Genomic DNA, 8,046 nt, shown 5'->3' with positions numbered 1-8,046 from the left:
TGGGACTCTTATTCTGCAAAACAGACACAGTGACTGAAACTATGCTGCACGGTATGATGTGGAACACGGCCTGCTCAGCTTTGTGCATTTTCCCTGTAGTCCGGTGTGTTTCATGTTCCGTGTAAACGTGAAAGTTGTCCTGTTTCGAGCAATGGATGAAATCATTTAGCAAAGCAAGAATCGAAATTGCAGTAATGTCAAGCAGTTCATGGTTATTTGACCAAATCATAAGCGAACATGTTGGCTCACGCACTCACAGATACATTTGTAGCTGAAAAGAGTCTGAGAAGATAGCCTCAGCTTACCATTGATTTTTATCCGGAATGATGAGCTATCATTATTTGTTGCGAAATTGATATTGTAGCCGGCACATCCAAGCAGCCGTGCGAGTCGGAGAGGAATCATGGAACCCATTTCACGTGACTTTCCATCTGTTGTCATGCAGGAGCTCAATTGGCAATGCAAGAAAATTGTGTGGCCGCGCAGCTGGTAGTGTGGCCGAGCGGTCTAAGGCGCTGGATTAAGGCTCCAGTCTCGACAGGGGCGTGGGTTGGAATCCCACCACTGCCATTTCTACTGATCAGTTGCAACGACACAGCTTGTTAAAATGCTGTTTCCATTCCCGCTGTACTTCTGTTCACAAAACAATTTGATTTGCTTCCCGGGGAATTAAATGTGTAGTGGGAAAGTGCCAAATTGTCTATGCTGTCTTGATCGTGTTCGCCTCCCGCGTGGAAAATTGCAAACAGCTCTACTGTTGCTTTATGTTCCAAGCATGTTGAGATTTTACTGGAACCGAATGGAGACTGCTATTTCATCGCTGTTGTGAAACAAAGTCCTGCGGTGAGTCGATTCATCGTTACTTGGCTTTCTGACGAATGGGAAAATCGTTCCGATGAATTTTGATGTCATATGTTATTGAATTTCTCCAATTTCCTTCGTTTCCGTCCCGGAGACACCGGAAGGGAAAGGTGATCTAATCGAGACTGTGATTGGTGAAATTCACTTTTTGTGGCCTATTCTTATTATGTTCTTTCTTTCTCTCTTTTCAGCATTGTCTGGGATATGGTGGTGCACTGAGGCTCAAGTATCATTGAAAGAGTAGTTTGGAATTGCCCTGATATTAGTTGTGAGATTACTTTATGGCTCATGCGCTCGGAGTGTCTCACATTTAGCATTCATGCTCACTGTATCTGAAAATGCATTTGGTTTGCCAGTTTTGTTTCTGTTGCGTGTCAAATGTTTTCTGTTTTGCGATTCGTTCAATACATTACGAATTAACAGGCTTTCTGAGATAAATTCCAGCTGCAAAAACTCCTCAACTGAGAATCTGGGAAAATTTCACAGAGTATGGTCAGTCGGAGCAAAAGTAAGGAAGTCCTTCGTTTCTGCAGTGTTTCACAATACTACTTTTCCAGTGAGCAGTCGAACAGACGAAAGATTGTGCCACAGACTGCGACGGCCAGCTCGGCTAAAAAGTTATCCTTTTAAAGCCGGTGTAAGCAACACAACGTTATTGGGCTACACCGGGTGAAAACAGATACTTCGGTGTATCTCGTCCATGCATACCACACAGCCAAAATTAAACAACTCCCATGAAACAACGAGCATTTGGAAACAGAAAGGTGAAAGGTAGAATGTCTTCAACTTTCAGTGTCGGATACCACTGAGCTGCAGCAGGGGCGGCTGTGGGCTTGTTTCTGTAGCATAGTGATCAGCACGTTCACCTTCCGCAAGATAGGTTCCCGCGGTCGAAACTGTTTTGTTCTTCATCTGCAGCCTTTTACATGGACAAGAACGGAGCTTTCCTGCTTGCTTTCCCATCTGCAAACCTGCCTTCGAATTTGCTTGAACAAATCTGCTCTCGTAGTGAAATGCAATGCATTTCCATTTGATTACTGTGCAGAGCATTGTAAAAATATTCTACAAACTGCTTCTGATCATGTGCCATTCAGTTTGAGAGTGTAGTTACCGATCCTTCCACGGTGATGCGCTGGTGTCACAGTGCACCACGGATTCCTGAACTATTCTGTCTGCCAAATGTACCCCAAAGTCGTATCTGAAAGGCCTCATTTGGAAGCTGTCTGTCGTTATTCAAAGTGCGAGAATTGGCACCAGAGGTCCTGAATCATGTTTTGGAGCAGTTCGCACGTTAGTGGCTCATTCAATCAGCAACAGCAATGAAAGAAATTGCACTCTCAGAGGAAGCTCTGGACCTGTGCTTTCAAAGCTAGTATTAAGGTGCGCCCCGAGATCTAAGCCATGTTGGAATTTAAACGGAGGAATCGACAAAGAGGCTGCAGAATAACATCGCATCCTTTTGGTTTTCTTTAAATCACTGATGAGCAGGAAAATGTCAACGGGGAGAGCGACTGGGAAAGTGAGGCAGTTGCAGCTCTGGTGAAACTCCTTCTTTGTGAGTCACTCAGCAACAAGAGGCGTGAAGGTGACTCAGACGTGAGAGCTCTTCACTTCGAGCACAAAAAGCAATCAAGTGCAGTTAGCACCTCTCCCGGAGTGGGGGTGGAGTGAGATAATTACCTTTTGACTTCAGTTCCTCTGTTCAGAAACTGCCTTTTAAATTGAGGTGAACAGAAACTGCATTTCTAATAAGCACCATGGAATTTAGCAAGATTTATTGAGTCGCTTCTTGTCGATTCCCACGCAGGTTTCCAACTCAGTTGGTGTCGATGTGGCTCATGTCCAGGTGTGAACATCCCTGCAGCCAATTGCATAAAAGGCAAGGAAAGTGGCATCTCGAACTGGCCCCGAGGTCAGAGCATCCTCACAATGTGATCGGTCGTTCTCGTATTGTAATGCTACCTCCGGTGTTAGGGTGGAGAACATTCTTTGGGACTCTTATTCTACAAAACAGACACAGTGACTGAAACTATGCTGCACCGTATGATGTGGAACACGGCCTGCTCAGCTTTGTGCATTTTCCCTGTAGTCCGGTGTGTATCATGTTCCGTGTAAACGTGAAAGTTGTCCTGTTGAGGTCAACATGCTTGGAACGTAAAGCAGTTTGCAATTTTCCACGCTGGAGGCGAACACGATCATGACAGCAGAGCAATTTGGCACTTTCCCACTCGACACTTAATCCCCGGGGAATCACGTTTTTCTCCCATCAACGACCTGTAATCCCATTCTGACTCCGTTGTCCAGGCATTGGCCTGTGATCCCGTTTCGTGACTGTTTTCGTAGCAATATGATCTGATCCCATCCCCATTTTGCTTACGTCGCAACAATGTGTAACTCAATCCCCACTCTGCTCCCCCAGGAATTACCTGTGAAACATTCTCCACTCTGTTCTACGACTGATGGCCTGTTAAATCATTCTGTTCCCTACCAAGAACCTGCAACCCCATTCCCAATCTGTTGTCTTGGAAACAATCTGCGAACACATCACTCCATATGTTGCCCTAACAGCAGCTTGTGTCTTCATCCCTGCTGTTTTCCACGAACAATTGCCTGTGATCTCTTCACGACAGAAGCAAAACCAAGCATCACGTAATTCAGAGACATGGAGATTGGTAGGTAGAGAGAGTGCAAGTTGGAGAGTGAGTGAAGGAAAACGGCGGAGGATGTGTAAGACCAGAAGCGAGAGCAAAGACAGCGAAACTCAAACCCAACTCTCAAACCCGGTCCCCTCCACATCCTTGAGAAACAGGACTGGGGTTAAAACTTCGCGAGAAGATTTGTAACTCGGTTGCTCGTTGTTGTGGTTCTGTTGGCCGGACTGCGAATTTTTGTTGCATACGTTTCATCCCCTGTCTATGTGACATCCTCAGTGCTTGGGAGCCTCCTGTGAAGCGCTACTGTGATGTTTCCTCCGGAATTTATAGTGGTTTGTCTCTGCTACTTCCGGTTGTCAGTTCCAGCTGTCCTTTGCTGTGGTCGGTATATTTGATCCAGGTCGATGTGCTTATTGATTGAATCTGTGGATGAGTGCATTGCCTCTAGGAATTCCCTGGCTGATCTCTGTTTGGCTTGTCCTAGAATAGTAGTGTTGTCCCAGTCGAACTCATGTTGCTTGTCATCTGCGTGTGTAGCTGCTCAGGATAGCTGGTCGTGTCGTTTCATGGCTAATTGGTGTTCATGGATGCGGATCGTTATTTGTCTTCCTGTTTGTCCTGTGTAGTGTTTTGTGCAGTCCTTGCATGGGAGTTTGTACACTGTGTTGGTTTTGCTCATGCTGGTAATCGGGTTCTTCGTTCTGGTGAGTCGTTGTCTGAGAGTGGCTGTTGGTTTGTGTGCTGCTATGAGTCCTCGTGGTCGCAGTAATCTGGTTGTCAGTTTTGAAACATTCTTGATGTATGGTAGTGTGGCTACTCATTTGCGTTGTGGCATGTTCTCGTTCCGTTGCCTTTCCCTTAGGCATCTGTTGATGAAATTGCGGGGTTATCCGTTTTTGGTGAAAACATTGTATTGGTGTTATTCTTCCTGTTTTTGCAGTCCTGGTGTACTGAAGTGTGTTGTTGCCCTTTTGAAGTGTGTTTTGATGCAACTTATTTCGTGTGTGATGGGGTGGTTGCTTTCATAGTTCAGGACTTGGTCTGTGTGAGTGACTTTCCTGTATACCTTTGTGGTGAATTCTCTGTTCGGTGTTCTCTGTACCATCTAGGAATGGGAGTTGATTGTCCTTTTCTTCTTCTCTAGTGAATCGGATTCCTGTGAGGATGGAGTTGATGATCGGGTGTGTGTTCTCTATTTCTGTGTTTTTAATGATTACAGAGGTGCAATCCACATATCTGACCCAGAGTTGAATTTGCGGTTAGACAGTTTGTTCTAACCTTTGCATTACCGCTTCTGCTATGAGTCCAGAGATGGGTGAGCCCATTGGTGTACCGTTCATATATTTGGTTGTTGAATATGAAGCGTGTTGTGAGGCACCGGCCTAGTAGTTTAACTATGCCATCCGTGTTGAAAGATTCAACGCCCTGTTGTCTGTTCTGTATGTCCAGCAGGCTGGCTATTGTTTCTCTGGCTAGGGTTTTGTCGATAGAAGTGAACAATGCCGTTACATCGAATGAGACCATAGTTTCTTCCTTGTCTATATGGATATTTCTGATGATGTCCAAGAATTCCAGCGTTGACTGTATAGAGTGTCTGGATCCGCTGATCAGGTGTTTTTATTTCTGTTGCAGTTCTTTAGCCAGTTTGTGTGATGGTGTCCCTGGTAGTGATACTTTGGGTCTGAGTGGGATGTCTGGTTTGTGCACTTTATGTAGTCCATAAAATCTGGGGGTGTTGTTGCTTTCAGGTTTCATTCTTTGTAGGTCAAACCTGGTTATCCCTTGACAGTTTTTCCTTTGACAGTTGAAGGCTGGTTATTTTCAGGCCCTGCAGAAGGGTCACTCTTTCAAATTTTGATGTGCTGTTTCGTTGAGGTCTCTATTCAATCCCCTGTGAAAGAAGATAGAAGTGACATTGTCAGCTCAGGAAAGAAATTCACGAAAGAAAGTCTGAGAACCTTAGAGGAGAACAGATTAATTGAGCAGAAGCCAAACTCAGGGAAAAAGATTCCCCAGAACGTTCTGTCTCAAAGGTTTCCAGTGTTCAAGCACAACCGGAGAAGAGAGACTGACAGCCAGTGAGCACCTCGACCTTTGGGCCACGTGGTCTAATTTATAATGTGTTGCTTAAAACAGGATAGAGAGTGGGTCCAGGTGACAAACTAATGAGTTCTCTAGCTTCCTTCCTCCACACTTCCTCGCTTCCTGGATTCAAAACCATATGCAACAAATTCAGAATTTACATACTTTCCACTGTTTTGTTTCCAATTGTTTATGTCCTTTATTTTCTTTCAGTTGGAAGCTGGCCCCGGCACACACTTTATTTCTCTTCTCCGGGCTTAACGGCTCTGATATTCCATTGTTCCTGTGTTCCACCCTAACTTAGAACTTTCTTTTTTTTCTTGATACAAACCACTTATTGTTAAAGCCTGTTCAATGTCTAGCATTCCCAGATCTATTGAAACCATCTTGACGTCTCTCTCTCTCTCTAACTCTGCACCCCCTCTCCCTCTCTATCTACCCCTCTCGCCCTCTGAGTTTCTGATTATTTTCCTGCGTTTTCAGGTAATCAAGGTGTGTATTTAAGATCAAGTAACTCGAAATGAAATCTGCAGCTGATAACAAGCTGTGTATCTAAACTGAGGCAAAATGCAACTTGACACAACAAACATTGCAGAACACACAGTTTAGGCACTTAGTTAGCATATTAGACCATAACATATAGGAGCAGATATTAGTCCATTCAGACCATCAAGTCGTCTATACATTTCAATCTTGCATGATACGTTTCCTCACCTCATTCTCCCGCTTCTCCTCGTATCCCTTGATTCTCAAGAACCTATCTATCTATCTCAGTCTTATACATACTCATCGGCCTGGCCTCCACAGCCTTCTGTGGCAATGAATTCCATAATCTCACCACTCATTTGATGAAGACTTTTATCCTTATCTCTGTTCTATTTGGTCTTCGCTTAACTCTAAGTCTATGCCCTCAGGTCCGAGTATCTCCAACTAATGGAAACATTTTCCCAACATCCACTCTGCCCAGGACATTCAGTATTCTGCACTTTTCAGTTAGATGCCTGTTCATCTCTCCAAACTCCACCGAGAATAGAATCACATTAACCAAACAGTAAAACAGCAACTAATGAAGTTAGAAGACCCCATCCAGACAACAAGCAAAACTAATACAATTTACGAAATAACGTGCAAGAACTGTAACAAACAATATATTGGACAACAGGCACAAAACTTGCCCGACGATACATGAACACCAACTATCCACAAAACGATATGACCTTCTCACTAGTATCCTTACAGATGAGGAAGGATACCACATCGACTGGAACAACACATCCATCTTAGGACGAGGCAAACAGACGCAATCGGGAATTCCAAGAAGCTTGGAATTGCAGCCAGAACACTATCAACAAACAAATCGCGTTATACCCCGTCTACCACTCCCTGAGGAAAATAACAAGAAATGACATCACCACAGGAAATAACATCACCAACCCAAAGAAACCCAAACATATAAATAGAAAACAGGAATCATGTTCACTGATTCGCCTGAGGCCCACTGAAGATTTACCAACAGAGTGATGAAACTTCTGAAATGAACCTCCCAGCTCAAGCGAGCGAACCTAACTCCACATCCATGCCTCAGTCCTGAGAACATTCTCATGAACATCCTCTGAACACGATAAAAGTGCAGTGGATTCCTCCTGAGATATGGGACACAAGACTGTCGAAAATAGTCCAATTGTAAGAATGTAGAATCTGTTTGTTTAGATATGAGAAATTGTGAGGAAACAAGTCACCAGCGGGTGTAGTTTGCAAGCCCACTCACAGCAACTATGATGTGAAATAAAACATATGAGAAAAAAAAATTGTGTGTGATAAATAAAGGATGGCAATAATCTATTAGAAATTTGGAAGAGATTCGGAAATGCAGGAGAGAGGCTAAGGCTGGAATAAGGTGAAAGTGAGCTCTGCAGATTCTGGAGAACAGAGTCGAGAGTGTCGCCCTGGCAAAGCACAAAAGGTCAGGCAGAATTCTCTGAAGTTAACCAGTAAAGCTTATACAGTTGTTAAGAAGTCGTTTTGGATCCTTGGATGTATCAGTAGAGGTAAAATGCTGAAAAGGAAGAAGTGCTGCTACACCTCTGAAAAAAAAACATTTGTCAGAACCAGGATTCTGACTCAGTTCCTGTTACCTTACTAAAAGAAGAATATCATAAACCTGGACAGAGAACAAGATATTTCCTACAGTTATTCCAGAAATGAACATTTTCTTTGGGTAGGAACGTTGGAAAGGTTTATTCTGCTTTCAGCAAAGAAATTAAAAGATGACCTTATTGTACAGCTCAATATTTACAGTACAACGAAGGACATTCTGTTTCCACAAAATGGTGCAGTAGAAACAAAGGAGTAAAAGTATCAATGTTGTTTACAAGAGAGCAAGAAGTGAAGTGAAGAGAGACTTCTTTACTCATTCAGTTATTCGAATTTGGAGTGTGTTGTCCAGGAA

At 43.7% G+C, this 8,046-nt stretch overlaps 1 non-coding gene across 1 annotated transcript; it reads left to right on the top strand.

The window, feature by feature from the left end:
• Positions 1 to 488: 488 nt before the first annotated feature.
• Positions 489 to 570, top strand: trnal-aag (transfer RNA leucine (anticodon AAG)). Its single transcript has one exon. It is a non-coding gene; the product is annotated as a tRNA-Leu (tRNA).
• Positions 571 to 8,046: the final 7,476 nt, after the last annotated feature.

This window comes from Hemiscyllium ocellatum, unplaced genomic scaffold (assembly GCF_020745735.1).
Source record: "Hemiscyllium ocellatum isolate sHemOce1 unplaced genomic scaffold, sHemOce1.pat.X.cur. scaffold_154_pat_ctg1, whole genome shotgun sequence".
In the NCBI taxonomy this organism is placed as follows: domain Eukaryota; kingdom Metazoa; phylum Chordata; class Chondrichthyes; order Orectolobiformes; family Hemiscylliidae; genus Hemiscyllium; species Hemiscyllium ocellatum.
Note: the sequence above shows the minus strand (reverse complement) of the source record. Positions and strands in the feature narration are given on the sequence as shown.